Source organism: Equus przewalskii, chromosome 5 (genome assembly GCF_037783145.1).
Source record: "Equus przewalskii isolate Varuska chromosome 5, EquPr2, whole genome shotgun sequence".
Classification (NCBI taxonomy): Eukaryota; Metazoa; Chordata; class Mammalia; order Perissodactyla; family Equidae; genus Equus; species Equus przewalskii.
In genome coordinates, this window is record NC_091835.1 from 1782968 (window position 1) to 1809214 (window position 26247).

The 26247-nt window shown below is 37.1% G+C and overlaps 1 long non-coding RNA gene across 2 annotated transcripts in view; it reads left to right on the forward strand.

Annotated features, from left to right (window-relative positions):
- Nucleotides 1-403: 403 nt before the first annotated feature.
- The window catches only part of LOC139083448 (uncharacterized), an 81979-nt gene continuing 56135 nt past the window's right edge, over nucleotides 404-26247 (forward strand). For both annotated transcript variants that reach the window (XR_011540156.1, XR_011540157.1), the window contains exon 1: nucleotides 404-628. This is a non-coding gene — a long non-coding RNA (uncharacterized lncRNA). The remainder of the gene's footprint in view (nucleotides 629-26247) is intronic.

A 26247-nucleotide genomic window follows, 5' to 3' on the forward strand; every position in this document is an offset into this window, starting at 1 on the left:
CTGCTGGGAGATAGATTCCAAGAACCCCAGTGAATGCCTGAAATCACAGACAGTACTGAATTCTACATATATTATGTTTTTCCTATACATACATATGATAATGTTTAACTTATAAATTAGACACAGTAAGAGGTTAACAACAATTATTATTAATAAAATAGAACAATTATAGCAATATACTGTAATAAAACTTACCGTAGATCTTAGCAAACTCAGCATTTGATTTTTTTTCTTTCTTTATTAAATCAGGAACTCCCACCTTTTCACTTAAAGGAACCACTTTACAACTTCTCTTTGGCATATCTGAATTGCCAGCAGCACTGCTCTTGCACTATGGGGCCATTATTAAGTAAAATAAGAGTGACACAAGCATTGTGATGCCTCACAGTCCCTCTGATAACCCAGACAGCTACTCAGTGACTAATGGGGGTGGGGGTGGAGCAGAGACAGGGTGGACACACTGGACCAAGGATGGAGCTGGACAGCAGGAGATTTCATCACGCTACTCAGAATGGAATGCAATTTAAAATCTATTGTTTATTTCTGGAATTTTCCATTTAATATTTTCGGACCTCGGTTGACCACGGGTAACTGAAATCACACAAAGCGAAACCATGGATAAAGGAAGGTACTGTATAACAGTTCTCTTTAAACTGCATCTGAGCGCATAACAGTAATCTTCGCTGGGACACTTCTCTGAGACTCACGTGCTCCTTTATAACTACTTTAGAAATAGATCTAGTGTAGTCAACCCTGTTCATATTAGAAACTAATTTTCACCTTTGACCTGCTTTTTCCTGCACAGCAAGACAGTTAGGGAGCTGCTTCATAAGGATTAGAGGGGTCAATCATTTACTGAGGACCAGATCCCTCCTGAGATGACAAACATCTATTAAGATGGGAACCCCACAGACTCTCGAGAACTCTCATTCCCATTTTGGGCAGCCTTTGTTGCAGGGGAAGATTTCTTCTCATTTTGCCAACATTTACTCCTATGTAACTCTTATTCATGGATCCTAATTTTGCTTCCTGTGTCCAACCAGAAATGCATCTAATCTTGTTTCTGCATGATAGGCCGGGAGACCCAGAAAGCTCTGGTATCCCACTTAGACCCTAATAGGGAAGGAGCAACTTGTAAGGGCTGTAGAATAGTAGTCTGTGTTACTTTGCCTTGTTATTTAACAAAGATATGTTAAGCAAGTGCGTGATTCACTGTGTATGTTACTGTTTACAGTTGGGACTGACAAACACACAGGATACCTGTGTTAGTCTGCTAGGGCTGCCAGAAATTTGATGGCTTAAAAAAACAGCCTTTTATTGCTTTACGGTTCTGTAGACTAGAACCAGTCCAAGATTAAGGAGTCAGCAGTGGTGCTTTTTTCTGCTGGCTGTGAGAGAAAATCTGTTCCGATCTTCTCGCCTGGCTTGTGGTGCTTTGGTATCAATCTTTGGTGTTCCTTAGAAAACTTCACCCCAACCTCTGTCTTCTTCTTCACCCAATATCCTCCCAGTATCTGTGTCTGTCCTATGTCAAAATTTCCCCTTTTTATAAGGACACCAGTCATATTGATTGGGGCCCATTGTAATGACCTCATCTTAACTTGATCGTCTACAAAAATCCTATTTCTAAGGTCACATTCTGAGCCACTGGCACTTCAACATGTGAATTTTAGGGGGGCACAATTCAACCTGTGACAATAACCAAATTTACAGCCTTATGAACTGCAACTTTGAGGGAGTTTCTTAAATACTCTCGGTGTTACTTTGCTCTTCAGTAAAAGGACTGTAATAATAGTACTTAATGTCACAGAATTATGGTCGGTGTGATGGGTTAGTGTAGGTAAAATACTAGATCAGCATCTAACAGATATTAAATGTTTGATAAATATCTTCTGCTATTGTTATCATTATTGCCCACAATTAGCTAAATTAATATCATAAAGCCATTTCTGCAAGCCAAGGACCTCATTATCTGCACTAGTATGGACTGTCACGCCCCTGGCTGCGGAACTCCAGGCACATTCTCCTGATAGTTCTAGCATGTCCAATGCCTCGGGTAAGAGCAAGACAATCAAGCAGAGATCTGTGAGATGGGAGCCTTTCTTCTGCGAAAGAGTAGAAAGTCAGACTGTGCAGGAGGACCTGGCAAAGAACTAGAATTCACCTGTACAAACCACCAGTCATGAATACATTTTTAAGTGAGAGTCCCTTCTATGTATTTTTGCCATGCTGCTTACCTGGTCACTGTGGGCATAGCTCTTCCATTTTTTTTTTATTGAGATCACATTGGGTTAAACATTATATAAATTTTAGCTGTACGTCATTATATTCAACTTCTGTATAGACTACATCATATTCACCACCAAAAATCTAGTTTCCATCCATCACCATACAAATGTCTCCTTTACCTCTTTTGCCCACCCCCTTCCTCTCTGGTAACCAGCAATCTGGTGTCTGTATCTATGTGTTCATTTGTTTGTTTATCTTCCACACATGAGTTAAATCATACAGTATTTGTCTTTCTCCGTCTGACCTATTGTAGCCTCATTTCTAGGAGAACAGCCCAAGTAGCTCAGTAGCTCCTTTATGTAGTATGGTTTATTTCTCATCAGCCAGTTTCTCTTCTCGGAACACGATCCACTTTGACTATAATCCTTTTAAAAGAAGGTCCTCAGATTTAAAAACAAGACTTAGAGCAGAGACAAAATATGATTTTCCTGGACACTTCTTAATATTTACTAGTTAATTAGATGTCTCTCATCTAACACACTGACACAAATGTAAACACCGGTAATGTATAACCCACTGTGATTAGTATCATAACAGATACTCAAACAAAGAAAAATGCAGAAGCAATTTCTCCGGGGTAAAACGATCTATGCTTATAATTTTTCCAGTAGCCATTTTTTCAATTAGAATATGCAATTTAGCGAATTTATTGAACAATAAAAATAATATCTAAAGACACCTAAATCACTTTTCTCCTTGGGAATTTAAGTCATTCAAAGTGTTCAGAACATGCCTCAGATGTCTGACATGCTGTGTAGTTAGAATAAGTCAGTGGAAAATGTCTCGAGTCAGAAGAGAGATTTCACCACCTCACCACTTCATTTGAATATTTAGGAAAACACTTGAAAACCTAATAAATATTTTAATCCTTTGTTTTGGAAGGGGTTTTCTTAGACTTACCTCTTAGACAAAATACTTAAACTGCAATTAGCCTTCCAGGCACAGTTGTTTCCAGATGGTAAATCCTGTACTTCGACACTTTTGAAGCCCATATTTTCCCATTTAATTAGGTGATTTTTTTTAAAATAAATATTAAGACCTAGATGAAATAGAAGTTAGAAGATGAAACAATAGCTATTTATTTTCATAAAGCTTTTTCATGCAGAGAGACAGTGAAACTAATGAACATAACCATGATTGCATACATTAAAAAAAAAGACAGAGAAAAACGTTTCTTCTGTAGGTATGAAAAATATAGTGAATGATCTAGTTATAGAAAGAGCTGAGAAAATTTTTGAGGTTGGCAATGGGCCACAAGATGAATATACACGACACGGAACTTCCCGTCCACAGCTACTCAGAACAATTGCGTAAGAAAATCTCTAGAACAGTGTTCCATGAAGAGTAGGCCCAGGAGGCTGCCGGGATCCCTCTGCATGACTGCAGGCCCAGTGAAAGCCCAAACATGAGAGAAGACCTGCAGGCCTGCCCACCACTTCTCCCAGTCCACGTGCACACTGTCAGTGTTCAGTCTCTGCTGACCCCAAACTTGTCCCTTCATTCCTCTTCTTTATGAACCTCACTGTTACGGACCTCGCTTTGTACATTATATGTTATTCCAAGACAAACCCCAATAGTACTCAAGTCCCCTGTCAGACTCAGCATTCTCAGGAGCCTGAGAAGCGCCATTGGTGTCACTTGTAGAGCCTTTTTTCTTTCTCATGGGTCAGACTGCCATAAGATTGAGAACCGCTTCTAAAACCTTCGAATACCAGCAAAATCTTGCTGGGCCCCAAACTTTTAACCTTGCAATGCCTGTTTCAGAGTTTTATGCTGATTTATAACCTCTTTAACTGTGTTTCTTCCTCTTTCTTCCCAGCACTCTTATCCCCAAATCCCAGAAACTCTCAAGCCTGTTTCCTCCCTAATGGTTAGTTTACCTGAAAAGTATGTATTAAATGTCTACTAAGTGCATGGATTGTGCTATATAAGTGCTTTATTGTCCTATATTCCTCAAGCCACTGGCATCTTTCCAATTCCACATCTTTCTTACCCCCATATATTCTCCAAACTTAATGTCCCATGTTTGCCTTAAATCGATCAATTAGTATAATGAGGTATCAATCTAATAGATGCTTTGGATTAGAGACAAGCTTGGCAAAGATAAACCAGTGGTTCTCAACCACAGGAATTTTGCCCACAGGGCACATTTGGTAATGCCTGGAGGCATATGGGGTTGCCACTGGCATCTAGCAAGTAGAGGCCGGGGGATGCTGCTGGACATCTTACAATGCACAGGACAGCTTCCTTCCGCAAGCAAGTGTCCAGCCCAAAATGTCAGTAAAGCTGAAGGTGAGGAACTTTGAGATAAATTGTTTTAAAAACACTACTTTTTGATATGGATGAGTAATAAAGACACAGGTAAATGATCAATTTTCATTTTTGCCGTAAAGAAAACAAGCTTAAATTTCTGAGAGAGAGATTGTTTAGCCAAAAGGACGTTCAGAGTCTAAATTGTTTTAGCAAACGTCCAGAGTATGTAGGCATTTTTCTTGAATGGTTTCAAGTATATTTCTGCGTAAAGGCAGTGGAGAAAATGTGAGAACATTTCAGGATTTTAACAACATTATTCACATTCTGGGAAAAACAGATACAAGTTCACCAAATAAATAAACAAGACCCAAAAGGCATGTGTTCTGGGGCCTTTTTCTGGTTTTCTTTTGCTATTGTTGATCATGAAATTATCTTCTTCATATATCAATATTATATCTTCAGTCTCATGACAGTAAGTTATAATATTTGATATTATCAGCAAAATACCCCAATGATTGAGATCGAAAATCTTAGCTCATTTTCTCAAGATCCATGTTTGTGTTACCTCTATGGCAAATAGCTGCAATTGCTGTACAATTTGGAGTTTATTTGTACTAAACCATTTGGAGTTGATTTGCGTTCTTCAACATTTGAGCAATAAATTGTCCTTTCAATTGATAGCTATTTTTAACCCAAAATACACAAGAAAGCAATTTCTTTGGCATTCTAACGAATGAGGGCTCCCTTTCATTTCTGAAGAACTGAAAGCTGATCTTGTGTCTCTATGCTTGTTCTGTTTATCGTATTGTCTTTACTTGTTTTTCCTGAAAATGGCATTTAAAAAATCATTTTAAATAAGAAAATTCAGGTAATTTTCACTTGTAAGAGAAGGATTGATTTTTTTCACAATTATAATTTATAATACTTTTAATTAAATTACAGAAAGTTCCTGCATTAAATGATATTTGGCATTCCTTGACTATTTCAAATGGCCATTTTGAGGGGGTTTGATAGATTCTGTTTTTTCCCAGGTATTAGTAATCTCTACTTACACTTTGCTTCAGGAGAGAAAGTCTTTTTCTATTTTGGATTATAGCTACGTATGTACATGTCTTATCTTGCCGTTTAAAGGATTACAAACTGTTTGCAGAGAAGAAATGTGCTCTTCTCAACCTATATCTCCTGACACCCTCAGCCAAATTTCAGGAAATTAGGGTTGCATATAGAACCGTATATATACATGAAGGTGTGTTTCTTCTATATCCAGAATTAGACTGAAACTGAATTGATACTCTAATGTAACAGAAGAAACTCAGTAATACGTCGAGAGTTTGATATGGCTCTAGCATTAATGAGCCATGTGACCTGAGGCAAGTTATCTGATCTCTTTGGGCATCAAGTCTCCTAGTCTACGTATGATTTTTTTTTCATTCATCCACCCAAACGTAAAACGAGCATTGAGCTCTGTTCCCGTTTTCTCTCAGAGATGAGCAGAAATAAAGGCCCCTTATTCAGCCAAAAGTACATGCTGCTGCCAGCTTTAATCAGAGTCTTAAAGTCATGCTTCTGGCAGCTGCTCTTGTAAGTGGAGAAAATAGTGGATGACAGCTTCTAGCCTTGGAAGCCTCTGGCTGTTACAGCTTTAGAGACCTTTCAGTAGGGTCCCCAGTATCAATTCCTTTTCTGTTGAGTGTCCAATCTGGGATATTACCAGTGCTCACTATTCCCTGTATCAGGTAAGTCATCAGGCGACTGGAAGAAGTCCATGAAGGTAAATGTAAGTGTTGTACACCAAGTAGGCAGAAAACTAAGGAGGAGTTGATAAAATAATTATTGCTGTTCAGCTCCAAACCCACCTTCTTATACTCTGCTTTGTGATCCTGGGACTCCGCCTGTGCAAGCCACACATCCCCCTCCCAGCTGGCTGGCTGTCCAACTCTGCTGGTAGGGGGGCTTAGAGGAAGACAGGGAGGATGGAGGAGAGAAAAAGAAGCCGTTGTTTCCTATTTGCTTTTCCTTTCTGCTGGCATCACCATGGCTGCAACACCTGGTCCAGTTACCAATTTTTTTCTATACTCTGAGTACCAGCCTCATGGTACCTCTCAGAGGTATCCACCCAGTTGGCTGATACAACCTTTTCAGTGGTCTGAATATGTGCTCCAGAGTGCCCCTACTCCAAGATGGTGTATTCTGACAACCCCATCCTTATTCTTTTTTTCTCCCAGCTCCAACAGTGGTAGCTTCTTCTTACAGTTGCTATCTTAGTGTAACCTTTGGTCGTTCTTTTTGCCTTTACTGTCCTCCAATACCTATCTAACCAATTCCTTATATGAAATGACAGTTTTCCTGACTAGATTAAAACTAATACACCAGCTGTATTCAAATATCCAGACAGGCAGGTGCACAGGCCATCAGTCAACAATGGAAACCTTAACACATTTCTGGGGTTTGAAGGTGGAACTCCAGTCCCACGATGTGTATATATGAGTGTGTGTGTGTGTGTATGTAGGGCCGAGTGAGCTAGAACAAGACAGAGCCCAGTTTGTCTAAAGTCCTAAAGAGCTTGGAAAACCAAGGCGGTTACTAATACAGAAACTTAAGGATTCTTAAAATGGCAAACAGCCCAACTGTTGACTGCATCCTGCAACATCTACTCTAAACTCGAGTAATAAAGAGAAACCTGGTTTCTATTAGCAAAAAAAAAAAAAGAATATAAAAATTATAAGATAACATGGAAAGAAGAAGGCTGTCTTGATCTCTCATGTTTCTGAGAGGTGAAGGCCAAGTCTACAGTGAAAGGCAGCCCCAGGCGGGAGTGGAAGAAAAGGGTTGTAATTTATGCTCTAGCATCCACCGCCTTTGGACAGACAGTGCCTTTCCCTTCACCTCAGAAACTGGCGTAACAGGCCAGACTACTAGGGCCTCTGCTTCAAATCAGAGAACTCGAAGACTAGCAGGTGAGAGGCGAGGAGGTAAATAAATGGATGGGAACTGAGGTACCACGTCCGGTATTCTTTTTTCTGCTCCCTCCCCTTAGCCCTGGGTCTGATGGGCTACAAATCTCAGGAGACTGCCTTCTCCTAATGCTGCTGTTTTGAAAAGAGAAAAAGTTAAAAATGAAAACTTGATGAGAGTAATTGTTGAGGAAGTGGGAGCAAATAGACATGGTAAACAATGGTTCTGTCATTCTTGGGACGCTCCATCCCAGGAGGTGGGGACAAATAGTAAGGTTACACCGACTGAAGAATACATAAATATCAGAAAGAAGAATGCTCCCAGAAAGCAGCAGAAAAGAAGAAAAAGATAGAGAATTGTAGTAGAAAAAACTAAAAAACTAGAATACAATTGAAGTAGTTGTAACAGTCACGGAAGTTTTAATGTACAAAGACCTACACTGAATACACTTCTGGAGAAACAGGTTTAACAATTTAAGAGCTGCTACAAGAGAGGCTGTCGATTGTCAAACCGTGGCTGCTGTGTGTTGCTGTGATGCGGAAAGCTCTGCCACGGGGATTTCAAATACTAGCACAGTCACCTAAGGTGGACAGGTTTCAGCAGAGCTTCTAGACTAAGACAGATGAGGAAGAAGCACCTGGCAACCCACTTCCAAAAACATTGTCCATGAAAACCCTGTGAACAGCAGCGGGGCACTGTCTAATAGAGCCAAGAAGGTGAGAGGATGGCACAAAAAGATTGGGCAGTTTGCTCTGCTGTACCCAGGATCGCTAGGAGTCAGAATCAGCTTGATGGCACTAACAAGGAGAGACTATGGGAAGTAAGATGATCAAAGACTTAGCTTCCTGTTGTCTCAGGGGGAAAAAAAAGATCTAAGACAGAAGTAGAAAATGGCAAAGTACATCCTTAGTAACCTGATACTGAAATTTTAGACAATAGCAACATACTGAGACCAAAGGATATGAGAGCCTGTTAAAATACTCAGAACTTGTTAGAGGAAAGATAGATATTCTCTCAGAAAGCAGCAGAAAAGAGTAAAAAGATAGAAAATATAGAAGAAAAGCTAAAAAGTTAGAAGATAGAAATTGAAGTAGTAGATATATTCAAGAAATCAATAAAGGTAAAAATCATGAGTATGGATCTTAAGTTATGACTACTCATAATAAAAACAAAAAGAATATACATATAACTTTAATCCAAAGAAGAAAATTCTGTCTCCAACGGGGGGAAAAAAGGAAACAAAAAGTGTTGCATGTGGAAATATGGAATAAAATGACAAAAATAAATCAAAATATAATAATGAATGTATATATATATGTGTTAGCTCACCAATTAACAGTCATTAAAAACCCAATAAATTATAAAGCAGCAAAATCACATTTACTATGTTTCTGTTAATAATGCAATAAAATTAGGAGTAATAACAGATTAATAACAAAAATCCAATATGTGGAAACCAAACAATATCTCATTGAATTATCCTTGTATTTAAAGGGAAATTAAGAAATATTTAAAGCTGAGTAATGGTGAGAACACTACATGTTAAATTGTGAGACACCACTAAAGCTTCAGTTAGAGGGAATTTTAGAGCTTTAAATACGTTTATTATATCTCAAGAAGGGTTTAAATAAATGAGCAAAAGATTCAATTACAGAAATTGGAAAAAAAACAATCAAGTTAACCCAGAGACTTGACAGTTATGAATGGATATCCCTGTTAGGAGAACTTGGGTTCAAAGTTGGAAATTTGGTCTCAGGAGGCTTAGTGATTAGAAGTGAGATGAAAAACCAAAGATGGAGTCAGAGTCAGAGTTTCTGGTAGATAAATCTTCATAGTATGAAAAGAGACATTTTTAAGTTCGTCACATGGGCACAGTGTTGGTTTGATTAAGGTAATGGCTGAGCACACAAAGTGGGTGAAACAGTGAGTTTCATGTTGTTATTAAGATCTCTGGAGTCACACATGTGTAGGTCTGTATCTCATGTCTACTGCTAGGCACGTGTGACTTTGGGCAAACTATTTCACCTCTCAGACTTAGTTCCCTTCTCCGTAAGATAAGACTGATAGAAGCACTTCGCACAGTTTTTGCAAGGAACAAATGAAAAAATGCTTTTGTTGTAAGTGTTAGCTATTCTCAGAACAAGAAGAAAATGAAAACAAATGATTCTCATTCTGCAGCACCTGTAGTGGCAAACTTGTAACACTGCCACAAGCCCACCTTTCAGTGGCAACTACTTTGTGCTGTGGCTTTATTCTTTATATATTTCCTTAGAGTATAGAAGCCAGATATATCCAAAGTCTGCCTTATCAAATCCCAGATTATGTTACCTCATAGCCTATCTGACGCCTGGGAGAAGGCTACTGACATTACTTTGTCTCAATTTTGCTTCTTCCCCTTAAGATCTGACACTTTCCCTTTCCTGCAACACAACTATCGTGTCTTACGGTATAACGCCCTCACTCATGCTGGGTTATGACTGAAAATGGTTGTCATCTTGGGAACAGAACTATCCCCCCAGCGAACTCCTAGTGCCTTCACGAAGTGCAGAAAGACAATATATGCACAGTGTACATATGGAGATGCCTGCTGCCCCCCAGTTAGACATGCATGCTTCACTCAATAACTGGTTATGCCGTGATAACTTCTCATTTGGGAATAATAAAAACTAAAACTTGAATGCGTTGTGCTGAGTACTGAAATCATTTGGGGTATGAACAGATCTCTCTAAAGAGTTCAGTCTACAGAATTCTTAGGAAATTTCCTTCTAATCAGGTCATCTCACTTAGATGTAAAATTAGGTTTTATCTGTCATATCTGGGATATGTGGCTCCACCAATAATTTGAATAGTATGAACAATTGCTTTGAAACAATGAGGTCAAGTTTGGCATACACTCAAAGCTCTTACCTTAGAAATAATGTTCTCATTTTATCTGTAAATTTCAGATTAATGTTTACTTATTAAAACTATTAACTGATTAAATTTTGTTGGCATTTTTGAATAGATTAGATTAGATTTCCCTAAACTTGATGATCATAAAAATTATCTGGATTGATTATTAAAAATATAAATTTCAATGCTATGCTGAATCAGAATCTTTAAGGAAGAAACCTGGGAATCTTACTTTTAGTAAGCACTTTGTGATTCTTATTCTCAGAGTGAGTTAGAAATATCAGTAACCGGTAAAGAGGAAAGAGTCCTAGATGGTTTGAGAATATTTGATTGTCATCCTGAATTCCCTATGAGTTAATTATCTGTCCTGTAATAGTCAATTCATTTTTAAACTGTATACAAATTAGTAAATCTGATATAGCCATGGAACAAAGAATGAATGGGCCTCCATATGCAGCAGAATAAGTGTGGTACATTTAAAGGTATATCAACCTCCTCACACCCAGTTTCTGAGTTAACACTAAAATGATCAGTAACCAAAAAAATGTTTACAGGTCACTGCAGGACATGTGTAATGACAGCGAGTCAGCGCAGTCAAGGTGGTTGAGCAAAGGGACTAAGAGAACGGTCTCTGGAGTCAGTTTACCTAGGGTACTTCACTGCTCAACCCTTCACTCGGTTGATCTTTGGTAACTTCTCCATGATTCTGTTTCCACATCTAATAATAGATACAATAATAATACTCAAAGGGTTGTTATGAGGATTAAATACACTAATTCATGTAAATCATTTGGAATAATAGTAAGCCTTGTATAAATGATTCCTATTATTACTATTACAATGAATTTATTTTTAGGATATTTTTAGAGTATATGTATATACTCAAAGATTCATATATATGTAATGTATAATCCAGATATTGTACTATAATCCAGATATTGTACTAAGTACTTTATATTGATTCTCTCACTTAATCCTCACATTAGTCATTTGCAACTATTTTTAGCCCCATTTTACAGGTTGAAAAACTGAGGCTCAGAAAGGTTACACAGTTAAAACAGTCATATAATTACAGTCTGTTCAAGTCAAGTGTTATGATTGTTCATAGTGAAGAGAGATCACATTCAGCTGGGGACAATTAGCATTACTGACTCAAACAACTACGTATATTTTTGACCTCTTATTACTGAGATAATTTTCTTAAGGTCTTAGCCTTGGCTAATTTGTGCATAGCTGGCTTCTCTTTATTAGCAGCTTTGTTTAGCTTAGAATATTTTCATTAGTTTACATTTCTCAAGCTTCACTCCTATGAGAGGGCCTTTTCCTAAAAGATGGTAAAGGATGTGGCTCTGTTTAATTAGGGTCAAGGCAGCTCGAAGGGGTCCTCTCTGTGGCAGCTGGTATTTCAATGAAGTAGTCCTTTGGAAATGGCCAAGGAAAGGGCTGTAATCTAAGTTTGAAGAAACTGTAGTTGAGAACTACCAGGACAAAGAAGACAAGAGCCTCCCTGAATAAAAAGGGGCCTTGGTCAGCAGGGGCAAGAAAACAAATGTCACTATTCATCACAGAAGACCTCTGAACATATAAAGTACATTTTTTTATTTTCTTAATTTGAAAATTGCATGCAGGTTGTAATGCAGAAGTGGTAAGACTTCAAAACTGTAAGGAAAGAGGCGCCAGGACCAGACAACTGGCTTCCACAGAATCCATCCCTGGAAGACAAGGACTTTTATTCCACTTGGGTTTCCCCTAAAAGAAGTTTATCTCAGTTGACCACATGTGCCCTGTATCATCAAGAAGGTCATAAAGTCAAAATAGAGCATTTTGCAATGATTTTCCAAGAAGAGAGTTTATACTCCATTTCAGAGTCTATTTCCTTAAGTTGTGAGTTGAGGAACAGAAGACCCTCAAGTTCTTGAGCATGAGGATCATTGGCATTTTCATTAGAGAAAAACAGCGTAGTTCACACAATCTTTCCCATTCATTCAGAAAGCTTGCCCTCTTTCACAGGATACAAAACCACGAATAAGCTTTAGGAATGTGTTTCTATTGTTCTTTTTACAGGTCTTAATTTAGTAGATACTTAAAATAGTTGATTATTTTTCTCTCTGTCCTCATGAAAAAAGGCAGAAAGTTTGTTTTGTACACTGAAGTATGAATTTGTTTAAATAGGTGAAGTTATTTCAAGATTGAGTAGAACATGCTATCCATTCTGGCAACTATACTTTCCTTATTTCAAAGTGACACAAGCAGATAGGCTTGCATAGTTTTTGGTCTAAAAAGTGGTGTTTCACTTTGTTTCAGTAAAAAATATCACCTGTTAATTAATGTTTTATCTTTATGTGGCTTATATGTAGATTTTATTCTGAAGAGTCTTGTTTTTTTATCCCTGTATGGCTCTACGTTCCAATAGTATTTGATAAATTATAAATACAAAGATATACTATGTAATTGGTTACAAAATATCATCTTTTATTTTAACATTTTTGTCTCATATACCATGGAGTTTTTAGTTCTATAATTGCAACATCAAGATTAATCCTATAATCCTTCTAGAATTATGTGTGCTTAATGGCTAAGTGTAAGCCCAATTTACCAACCATTTGTCACTGTGTACCCGACTCAGTGTAACATTTCCAATCATAATCTAAAAGAGTAGGGGGTATTGTAGCAGTAAATCAGCTTACTTGATGGGAGTAGATGAGTATGACACCAGCAAGGTGGAACAGTCCACCTCTGCAAGAACACTTTGAAGCATGACCTAAGGCAAACAGCATTGCCTTTGATGACATAAAATCATTGAACTGCTGAGCTTGGCTCATGGCTGTGGTTCTGCCCATTTGACTCACCTGGGGGAGGTTTTAAAAAGCAGATACTGATAGATGAGCTTCTCACCAGTCAAACCTATAAATCCAGGAGGCAGAGTCCAAGCATCATTTTTTTTTTTTTTTTTTTTTAATGAATATTAGCCCTGAGCTAACATCTGCTGCCAAACCTCCTCTTTTTGCTGAGGAAGACTGGCCCTAACCTCCCATCCTCCTCCACTTTATATGTGGGACGCCCCCCACAGCGTGGCCTGCCGAGCAGTGCCATGTCCGCACCAGTGATCCGAACCCAGCAAACTCCGGGCCGCTGAAGCAGAAGGTGCGCTCTTAACTGCTGCGCCGCTGGCTGGCCCCCAAGCATCGATATTTTTAAAGAAGTCCCTCAAGTAAATCTGTGCCACCAGGTATGAAAATCACTGGCCTAGCACAGTGGATTAATGTCACCTGAGAAACTGTTAGAAATGCAAATTCTCAGCCCCAAGGCTGACCTTCTGAACCAGAAATTCGGGAGGTGGGGCTCAGCAATCTGTGTTTTAACAAGGCCTCCAGGAGATTCTGTTGCTTGCTAACGTTCGAGAACCACTGGCAGAGTGTAATCAAAGATCCATCTATTTATCTGGTTAATTGCATCAAAAATGTTTCCTGGCTGTGCCAGGCCCATCAAGAGTTGCTAAGGAAAGACCAGACTAGATATTTTTCATTATAGAAGGGAACCTGAGAGCAGCTTCTCAGACACCATCAAACATGTGGAAGTCTTGGCTAGCTCTTTTATATTCTACTAATCATAGAATTTTTGAAGGCCCATAATAACATCCCTATTCTCACCCGAGTTCAGAAACCAAATCAGAGGTATATCCAGGAAACAGAAAGATAGAAACTGGGCATCGCCTGTGAATTAACAGATTGACACTGCTAGACAAGGACAGGTCTCCATCTATAGGGACAGGCTCCGAACTTTAAGGGATGAATTCATAACCCAATGCAACCTACTGTTGGGAGAAAAGGTCAGAGGAAGGGGGAGGAAGTGTTTGTGACTAACATGCCTAGCTGCTTATTCCAAAGTCATAAAGAGATGAGCCCCTCCTTGTCTTCGGGGGAAGCATAAGAGAAGAGGCAGAGAGCAAGAAAGGAACACTTTAGAAGTTTCTAAGGAAATATGAGGAGATGTGCATAAGAGTTCTCCCCTAAAATGAACAATGATCAAGTTGATATCAGAAATCTTGAATGACCTTCATTCAACTCAAATTTCTTGGGCACCCACTTTCTCAGAAATTCTGTTAGGATAATGTGGGGTACAAGAATGGAGTTTAAAAATTGTGGTAGCTAGGGATAAATTTAGGAACCACATTTGTTCAGGGGTAAGATTTGTACTTTGAATGCAACTGAAGTCTATAAAAGAGGTTAACGTACTATGATTATATAAACAACAGAGATATTCCAACACAGGTTTGGAGAATAGATCAAAGTTAATTAAAATATCTCATTAATAAAGAAACATTTCATATTGTGTCTAGATAGTCAACACTTTCTCATTTTTCTGCCTTATCTTTCAAGACCAAATATCTCCAAATAATTCTCAATAGAAAGTCCAAATCAGGATACTTTAAAGGACAATATATAAATACAGGGAGTGATTGTTAGAAGGGTGAGTGAAGTGAATAAGAAGAGCATGAATACATGTGCAAATTAAAGCCACTTCAAATTTCAATCTTTCCAAAACCTAAAAATGTTCACAAGGATGAAAATAAATGTTAATTCAAAAATAAACTTTGCAAGTTGACAATAAATCGCTTGCTATTTATAGTAAAGGCAGAAAATTTTAAAAGTAAAGAGAAAATTGCTCTTCCAGCACTCAAAGATGCTTACCAGAAGGCGACAGGACAGAGGTTACACATTCAAATGTAACAAGATTAGGCTTTGGATTCCCAAAGTAGAAAGAACGTGTTCAGCAGAAATAGTTTTTACGTTGCCTGTTGAGCTGGTTTAGAATCAATTCTATTTATCTCTGGCATCAGCTGTGGTTCTGAGACAAGATTTTCAGTCAGAAAAAAAAGTCAGAAATACTGGATTCTAGAATTTTCTGGTTGGGAAAATGCAATGTAACATTGCTTTTTTTGTACCCAGACTTGACCTAACTTTGATTGACTTTAATATAATTATAATTATTAGATGTAATTTTTAAACTTGAATTTTTTGTGTTTCTCTTAAATGTAAAAACTCCATAAAGAATAATTTACCTTATACACAAGAGAAGCTATTTATTATAGAAAAGATATCTATTTTATTCTCCATTATTTCCCAATATCTAACGCTTGATTTTTTGTTTAGTAAAATGTAAAAACTCCATAAAGAATAATTTACCTTATACACAAGAGAAGCTATTTATTATAGAAAAGATATCTATTTTATTCTCCATTATTTCCCAATATCTAACGCTTGATTTTTTGTTTAGTAAAAGAAACATAAGAAAAATTTTTAAATCTGAGTGGCCTTTTATTTTTCCTGGGCATTATTTTAATATCGAATTTTTATCAAGCAAGACATATGAAAGTACAAAATGTCTGTGAAGATTCACGCTAAGATCATGTTTCTTTCTCAGATAGTTTGGCTAGTTTTCCAAACTTTCTAGTTCCACTTCAAGTAATGTCTTTTATAAAATGACACCACCAAGAGCAGTCACGACCTTTTCCTTAAAATTAAATATCATCATGGAAACTCCATTTCATTAAGGTTTGATATATAGAGTTATTCAGTATACAGGTTGTGATAGACTGAATATTTGTGTTCTCCCCAAAATGTCTATATTGAAATCCTAACCTCCAATGTGACGGTATTAGGAGGAGAGGCTTTTTGGAGGTGATTAGGTCATCAGAGTGGAACCCTTATGAATAAGATTAGTCCCCATATGAAAGAGACCCCAAAGAGCTCTCTCACTTCTTCTGTTGTGTGAGGACACAGTGAGAAGACATCCCTCTGTCACCCAGCAAGTAGGCCTCAACAGACTTGAATCTGCCTTCACCTTGACCACCATGGACCATCCAGAGCTGTGAGAAATAAACTCTTGTTGTTTAAGACTCCCTGTCTAAGGTATTTGTGTTATGACCTGTATGGACTGAGACACGTGTGAATATTTATGTGTTTTGTTTTAACCTTTGTAGGTTTTAATATACATTATCACTCAAAATCTACTATTCTCTGTAAAGAACATTGTTTTATATAATGATGATGCAACGGAAATTGTATAAAGTTGATCCATGCACAATCCCAAAAGATTCAAAAGCTAGAAATTAACAACACCAGAATCTCAGAGACAACTGTGGCTGAAGAGTGAGTCACTGAAACAGTTTCAATGGTTCTGAAGATTGGAGAAAAATGGTGCAGGGGTTATAGAATATTTGTCCTTTTGTGTCTTGCTTATTTCACTTAGAATAATATTTCCAAAGTTTATCCATGTTCTAGCATTTATCAGAGATTTATTCCTTTTAAGGATTGAATAATATTTCATTGTCCGTATGTATCACATTTTGATTATCCATTCATCTGTTGATGGACAGTTGAGTTGTTTCCGCCCTTTGGCTATTGTGAATAATGCTTCAATGAACATTGGTGTACAAGCATCGGTTTGAGTCCTTATTTTCAATTCTTTCGGGTATATACTTAGGGGTGGGATTGCTGGGTTCTGTGGTAGTTCTATGTTTAGCTTTTGAAGAAAAACCAAACTGTTTGCCACAGTGGCTGTACCATTTTATATTTCCACTAACAATGTACTAGGGTTCCGATTTCCCCACATCTTCACCAACACTTATTTTTTTTTATTTTTTGTTGATTATAAATATCCTAGTAGATGTGAAGTGGTATCTCATCATGGTTTTGATTTACATTTCCCTAATGACTAAAGCTGTTGAGTATCTTTTCATGTGTTTATTGACTATTTGTATATCTTCTTTGGAGAAATGTTTGCTCTAATTGTTTGCCCATTTTTAATTGGGTTATTTTTCTTTCTGTTGTTGAGTTGTAAGAGTTCTTTATATATTTGGGATATTAAATTCTTATCAGATATATGATTTTCAAATATTTTCTCTCATTCTGTAGGTTGTCTTTTCACTCTGTTGGTAATGTTCTTTGATGCATAAAAGTTTTCAATTTTGATGAAGTCCAATTTATCTATTTTTTCTTTCTTCTTCTTGTTTTGTTAAATATCTAGCATAGGCAAATTCATCGAGTAAGAATGTGGATTAGAGGTTACCAGGAGCTGAGGAGAAGGGTATAGAAAATTGTTGCTTAATGATCATAGAGTTACTATTTGGAGTGATAAAAGGTTTGGAAATAGATGGTGATGATATCTGTACAATATTGTGAATATAATTAATGCCATTGATTTTACACTTAAAAACAGTTAAAATGGTAAATTTTATGTTATGTATATTTTACCTCAATAAGAACTGTAAAAAAATAGTAGATAAATAGCAATTCTCAAATAGTAGATGGCCAGATAGCCAAAATATTTTAAAATTCAAGTAAAGCTAATGAAAACTTCACAGTCTGTTAGTTCCACGAAAGGTGGGAAAACGAAGAAGTAGGAGTATTTGACTGTTGACTACAGTGATTGCTGGGAAATCAAAAAGGTGTAAATGCCTAAAACTGCTTCTTAATTTCCTCTTGGGAGTATTCAATACAGTTTGATCTAAAATAAAGGTTTAACTTTTGTGATCCCACAAAAGTTGTGCAAATTATAATAGTAAAGGATATTACCCATAAATAAGAAAGATTTGAGAGTTTTCTTCCCTCTGGGGAAATAATTAATACAGATTTTTTCATCTTTGAAGTGCTACAGTTAAGGGTTAACCAGGTGTCTTTCTCAAGGAGGAGTTTGCAAGGTCTTTCTCCCCTCCTCAGCTTTGAGATGTAATTGACACACAACATTGTTTTAAGTGCAAGGTGTGCAACATGATGATTTGATACACATCTATATTGTGAAATGATGCCAGAAGACCGTTACTTAGTTACATATACATAGTTATTATTTGTGCATGTGTAGTGAGAACACTTAACATCTACTCTCATATCAACTTTCAAGTACACAATACAGATTTGTTAATTATGGTCATGATGCTACATACAGTCATGAGTCACTTGATGAGAATATGTTAAATGTATCATTAGGTGATTTCATCCTTGTGTGAACATCATAGAGTGCATTGAAAGGAAATAAAGTTTGTCACTCAAAAATGTGTCTCCTTAACATGAGGATCGTTTTAGGCTGATTCTTTTTAAGAAACAAAAGACTCAGAAAATTTTCTTATTACCTCATGTGGAACTGCTTAAAAGAATTCAGATTAAAAAAAAAAAAAAACTGGTTCAGGAAATGAGCTATCACCTTAGCATAACATGAACTAGGTGATAGACAAGGAGGAAGCTAGAAAAGTCTGTTTGTTGGGCTCCCCTCTGTGTTCTTCTGTTTCTGTGGCCAAACAAACACTTGTTTTCCAAACATTTGCTCCTTTTCACCTACCTGTGAACTGCCTTCCTTCCCTTTGAAATCCCTGACTCTCCCCACCTCCAACATATTTTTTTAACTGAGGATGGTACTTAAGGTGAGGGTTTCCGCCTTTTTGGTGAGTTACTCAGTTTTCCTGGTTTTTTCCCATGTATACACGTTATTAAACTTTTATTTATTTTTCTCCTGTTAATCTGTCTCATGTGAATTTAATTCTTAGACAAGCCAGAAGAACCTAGAAGAGTAGAGGAAAATTTCTTCCTCCTGACAGTACTTACACAGATCTAGATGGTATAGCCTACTACACACCTAGGTTATATGGTACTAATCTTACTGGACCACCTTCATATACGCAGTCCATCATTTACCGAAATGTTGTTATGTGGTGCACAACTGCATTAGATCCCCAGAACTTATTCATGATATAATGGAAAATTTGTACCATTTGATCAACATCATTTCCCATACCCCCAGGCCCTGACAATCACCACTCCACTGTCTGTTTCTATGAGTTGGTCTTTTTAAAGATTCCACATATAAGTGATATCATACAGTATTTGTTTTCCTCTGTCTGACTTTTTTCACTTAGCATAATGCCCTCAAAGCCCATTCAAGTTGTTGCAAATGGCAGGATTTTCTTCATTTTTGTGGCTGAATAATATTCCATTGTGTATGTATATATACAACGTCTTCTTTATCCATTCATCCATCAATGGACACTTAGGTTGTTTCAATGTCTTTGCTATTGTGAATACTATTACAATAAACATAGAGGTGCAGACAGCTCTTTGATAACCTATGTTCACTTCCTTCAGATATATACTGAGAAGTGGGATTGCTGGATTATATGGTATTTCTATTTTTAATTTTTTGAGGAGCCTCCATACTGTTTTCCATAGTGACTGTACCAATTTACATTCCCACAAATGGTGCACAGGGTCCCCTTTTCTCCACATCCTCACCAGATTTCTCTCTTATCTTTTTTTATAATAGCCATTCTAATAGGTATGAGGTGGTATCTCACTGTGGTTTTAATTTGCACTTCCCTGATGATTAGTGATATTGAACATTTTTCATGAACTTGTTGACTATTTGTGTATTTTCTTTGGAGAAATGTCTTTTGAGGTCCTTTAAATTCAATTGCTTGTGTTTTTTGTTGTTGAGTTGTATAAGTTCCTTATATATTTTGGATATTAGCCACTTATTGGATAAAAACTTTACAAATATTTTCTCCCATTCCATAAGGTAACTTTTTATTTTGTTGCTGTACAGAAATTTTTCAGTTTGACGTCATCTCACGTCTTTACTTTTATTTTTCTTGCTTTTGCTTTTCGTGTCATATCTAAAAATTCATTGCTAAGGCAAATATCACGGAAATTTTTCCTCATGTTTTATCCAAGGAGTTTTATGCTTATGTCTTTAATCCATTTTGAGTTAATTTTTGTGAGTGGTGTAGGATAGGAGTCCAACTTCATTCCTTTGCATGTATATATCCAGTTTTCCCAATATCATTTATTACAGAGTCTATCCTTTCTCCATTGAGTATTCTTGGCTCCTTTGTCAAATGGTGGTTGACCATATAAGCATGCATTTATTTCTGGGCTTTTGAGCCTTTTCCATTGGCCTATGTGTCTGTTTTTATGCAGTACTACACAGTTTTAATTACTATACGTTTGTAGAATAATTTGAAATCAGGAAGAGTGATGCCTCCAACTTTTTCTTCTGTCTCAAGATTACTTTGGCTATTCAGGGCCTTTTGTGGTTTCATGTGCATTTTGAAATTATTTCTTCTATTTCTGTGAAAAATGCCATTGGAATATTGATAGAGATTCCATTGTATCTGTAGATTTCTTTAGGTAGTATGAACATTTTAATAATATTAGTGCTTCTGATCCATGAACATGGGCTATCTTTCCATTTATTTATGTCTTCTTCAATTTCTTTCAGCATTATCTTATAGTTTTCAGTGTACAGATCTTTCACCTCCTTAGTTAAAATTATTTTTAAATATTCTATTTTTTTCATGCTGTGTAAATGGATTTTTTTCTTTCTTTTTCAGATAATTTGTTGTTAGTGTATAGAAATATTACTGATTTTTGTTTGTATGTTGATTTTGTATCCTACAAATTTACTGAATTGTTGATTAGATCGAACAGGTTTTTTTGTGGAGTCTTTAGGGGTTTTTTTACATATAAAATCATGTCATCTGCTGATAGAGACAATCTACTTCTTCCTTTCTAATTCTGATGCCTTTGATTTCTTTTTCTTGCCTGATTGACCTGGTTAGAGCTTCTAGTTCTATGTTGAACATGAGTGGTGAAAGTGGGCATCCTTGTCCTGTTCTTGATCTTAGAGAAAAAGCTTTCAACCTTTCACTATTGAGTATGGTCTTAACTCTGGGTTTGTCATATATGGCCCTAATTATGTCAAGGTATGTTCCCTCTATACCCATTTTTTTTTTAGGGCTTTTATCATGAAAGGATGTTGAATTTTGTCAAGTTCTTTTTCTCCATCTATTAAGATGATCATATAATGTTTGTTTGTTCCTTTTCTATTTTTGTCTATTCTAGTCATGTGGTGTATTACATTTATTGATTTGCATATGATAAACCATCCTTGCATTCCAAGGATAAATTGTGGTGTATGATCCTTTTATTGTGCTGTTGAATTCAATTTGCTAGTATTGTGCTGAGAATTTTTGTATTTGTATTTATCAGGTATATTGGCCTGTAGTTTTCTTTTCTTGTAGTGTCCTTATCTGGCTTTGTTATTGGGGTAATTCTGTCCTGGTAAAATGAGTTTGGGAGTATTCCCTCCTCTTCAATTTTTTGGAAGAGTTTGAGAAGGATTATTAATGACAATTCTTCTTTAAATGTTTGAAAGAATTCACCAGTGAAACCATGTGGTCCTGGGCTTTTCTTTGTTGGAGGTTTTTGATTTCTATTTCAATCTCCTTATTCATTATTGGTTTCAGATTGCAAACTAAGCCCAAAGTAAGCAGAAGGAAAGAGAAAGAATATAAAAAAAATCAATGAAGCTAAGAAGTTTTTTTGAAAAGGTAAACAAAATTCACAAAAATTTAGCTTGACTAATCAAGAAAAAAAAGAGAGAGGACTCAAATAAATAACTGTATAAATGAAAGAGGAGACATTACAACAAATACCACTGAATATGCAGGATCATAGAGGCCGCCATGAGCAGGTATAAGCAAGATCTTTCTGTGACAGCACTCTGTCTTTACTGGCTCTTTCAAGAAAATTAAAAGCTTCACTGTTGCAGTGAAAACAGTTGCTGGGATGACCAAGGCATGCTCGTTTGCATTCTAAGCTCCTACCCGACTCAGCTATTTCAGAGCCGTATGTGTCATTTTTCCTCTCTCTACTCTGGGCTGTGGCACCTCTGCTCTCTTGGGTTAGATTGGATACATTTTCTCCTTTCAATATCCCCATCCCTAGTCCCCTTTACTTGGCGAATTTCTTTTTTTCTTCAAGGGCTTATACTAGAATTTACAGCTTAGGATGACTCTTTTCCCCACTTTGGTTAGATGTCCACCTTATGCACTCCCATTACTTTTAAACTACTTACCTCATTGTATTAACATTTTATTTTTTAAATATGTTTGTTTCCCCAATGCGTCAAATCTACAAGAACTCACAAGATAGACTACTGGACATTTCTCAGGCATACCTCTCGTCATTACATTGTATTGATTAAGCAAATAAGTTCATTTTCTCTAAATGGCAGAGCTAAAATTTCAACATGGGTTCATCTAATCCAAAGGCCCGTTTTCTTTCCATTACATTTTCTTCCTCGTTAATGAATGGAAAACGAATGAAAAATAAACTGTACGGAAATTTGTAAGATAGACTGACTCCCTTATGTCATAGAGTAGGATCCAAGTAACTTATATTTATAGGATAGCCCCCCAAATTCTTTAATCTAAATTATCCATCCACACACATTGCTCTCCAAACATGTCCTGGCAGTGTCCTACTTTTTGCCAGGTGGAGATTGGGACAGTTTCTTCTTTCTGGTAGAAAGTCAGACGGTTTAAAAGTCTACAAAAAATAAACTTAGATAGAAAAAAAAAAACTCCCTTACTATCTGCAATGAGGCAAACTTGCAAGAAGCTGTTCTAACCTACCTCCTTCGCTGTTTTCCAGATTGAGAGCCTGTAATTTATAGTTCTCCGTCTATAAATTAGCTGTAAAATCAAAGAGATAAAAGTACTCATAGTTCAAGGATGACCATGGAATACGAAGGTGTGGAGAAAGAGTGTGTTGCTAGAGTTTCATTTTTTATTATTAATATTTTGGGCATATCAATTCTAGGTATTGCTTAGTGTCCTGCGTTCTTTGAAAATGCAGCTCTCCACAACCAACTTTGAATTCTCACCAATAAAAACCTCATATCTCTTCATCTCCAGTAAACAGTTTGCATATGAATAACGTCACTTGCTCTCTCACATCACCCGTGTCATGGTACACAGATGACTCCAGGAGGCTGGAGGAGTGGGAGGAGAGCAGTAGGGGGCAGCAACAGAGAACGTATTGGAATGCTGCTGACTTGATTTTCAATCTATTTTGGATCAAATTATCTAGGGTAAATCAGAGTCCAATCATGCTGAATATGTGAAGAGAAAGAGGACAGTAAATTTCATTTTCAAAAGTAGAAATTGACAAAGTTGAAGAATTATCTAAATTCTTTCAAAAATAGCGCTAGAGAACTGATGCTTGATTATGCTAATCATCATTGATTTTTCTTGTTTTGAATTGAATTTAGAAATAACACTAAGTGAGATTTGCACATTTATCTTCTTGTAGAAATTGGCCAAACTCCTTAGCCTCACATTCAAGGCCCTCCCGAATCTGGTGAAAATCTGTATTTGATTTTGATCTCTTGTTATTTCCAGCATAAAGCCTTTTGCTGGTGATGGCCACTGAGTTGCTGCTTTCTAAAGCTGCCGTCACGTGACAGCACCACATGAATTGCTCTCCCATTCCCATTTCATACAAACCTGTCCATCCTTCAGGGTGAGGCCTATGGTTGAAACAGTTGTACACACAGTGTGTGACAGACAGCAAGATTTATATTTGATCAAATATATTTGAACACTTGTTGAATTGAATAAATTCAAGTGTTCATTGAATAAATGAACACTGGTTGGTTATCCTTCTCTTGGAGTTTAGTTTTGTTAGGGACACTTTATGTCTAGAATATTATGGGGTGCAGCCAAAAGCATCACAATCCTAGGAGACTCTTTTGCTTAGGGAATTTAGGTACAATATCATATGGAAGGAATTTTACTAAAGCCTCCTTATGTATTAATATTCTACTTACGTATTAATACTGTTTTCTGAGATAGGGCTTCAGAAAGATATCCTAGCCTCCTCCAAAAGTGGATAAGAGCAGCTGAACTGAGATGGGGACTTCTATGATTAGTACAAATACCAGTTCACTCTGGTGTACTCTGCCTAGAGCCTGTGGGTCAGGGGGCTGAATGCTGGCACTCCGGCTTTGTAGCCAGGCAGACTGACGTGGGCTGCCTTCCAGGCTGCGGCCCTGGGCAAGAACTTCAGGGACCATCACTTTTTCATCTGTAAAACACAAATGAGTTGTGAGTAGCCATTAATATATTTGGTAAAATTGTTTGGCACACTGTCTGGCACCTAGTAGGCATTCAATAAATGATGGCGATATACCAAAACGACATGTTTAAGGTCTAAAATGCAAACTTTTAAAGAACATGGAAATTGCATAGTCCAGCAACTTTATACATAAGAAGGCTCTTGGGGCCGGCCTGGTGGCGCAGAGGTTAAATGCCACGTTCTGCTTCGGCAGCCTGGTGTGTGCCGGTTCGGAATCTGGGTGGGGACATGGCATTGCTCAGCAAGGCATGCTGTGGCAGGCCTCCCACGTATAACGTAGAGGAAGAAGGGCACGGATGTTAGCTCAGGGCCAGTCTTCCTCAACAAAAAGAGGAGGATTGGCGGCAGGTGTTAGCTCAGGACCAATCTTCCTCAAAAAGAAAAAAAAAAGGCAGCTCAGAGTTGAAGTAACACAGGTTAACTGATGGCAGTTTATTGTGATATGCCATACTTTGTTTTATTTTTTAATTTTTTTCTCTTTTATTATTCAGTTGAAAAGTATACACATACACACAGAGAGATTTCGACTCTGGGTAATCCTCACTAAAATTTCACAAAGATAATTATATAAGAGTGTGTAGTTAAGAGTGTCTGTGGTGTTTGACTTAAAGCTTAGCTGGCTATTTAGACATCAAAGTACCAAACATGAAATGTAGACATAACTTACAACAGGAACAGTCCAGAATAGAATCCTCAGCTATCAATAAATGTTGGAGAGAGAGTCCATAGGAAAAGATAAATGGAATTGCAGTGAATATTGGTCAATTTTGATTTATTCTGGTGTCTAGGGCTGTTAAAAATTTTCAGAACAAAGTGCACGTGGCATGGAATTCGATGATATGTCTAGTTAAAACTTCTAACAGAATTTTCCCACCATCCCTTCAAGGCAAGAGCCTTCAGAGTTATGACTAACTCAGAAAAGAGAGATCAATATGATTTGTTCCAGAGCCTTACAAGATTTTATTGACTTCATGTGACCCTCACTCTCATTGCAATAGGTCATAGAATTCTCAAACCAGTTCAGATAGATAAATTTAGAGCAAAACTTATATAAGTTAAAAAACATTTGTCCAGTTGTAATAAATATAACAGCTAATACTTATTGAGTATTTTTCTCCAACAAAGTATTTTCTTTAAGCCTCACAACAATACCCATGAGGTAGAAATTATCATTCCCACTTTATAGATGAAGAAATTTAGACTTGAGAGATTAAGTAAATTTCTCAAGGTCATATAGCAAATGAGAAGCAGAAGAAAAACTTAAACCGAGGCACTGTGCCTCCGGAGCCTAAACTCTTAGCTATTTGACAAAACTGACCCAAATCTTAGTCCACTTCCAATTCACATCTCTTCTCACATCAATATAACAACCAACATCTCATGACAAACAGCAGGGGGCATGAGCAGGAAAGACCCCGACAGGACTATGTCAATGTGCTATTTGACCCCTCACAATTTGGAGAATTGTCCTGGAGGGTCTCATCTTATCTTTTTGTGTCATCAACACCCGCCTGTGAGCACCAGATAAAAGTAGGAATCCAAGGACCAAGAGCATAGCTGGTTATTTTCATTTCCACTGCAATCGAATGCAGTAGGACGTGTGAATAGCGGCAACTGCTTCTTTCATTCAAACATGGTGGCAGCTGATGGCCATGTGACAGATCATGATAGGTTTAAATAGAGACTGTTTAAACGAGTCCAAGGCTTTGCCACTAACTAGAGTAAGATTACTAGAGTAAGTCACCTAAGTATTATCAGACTCAGCTTCCTCATGTACAAAGTAAGGATGATAGTACAGTATTCTTATTGTTGTCAGTAACAATAGTAGTATTTACCTAAATTGGCATTGAAGAATATACTTTTCTTCTGCTCAATCTAGACTGAAATA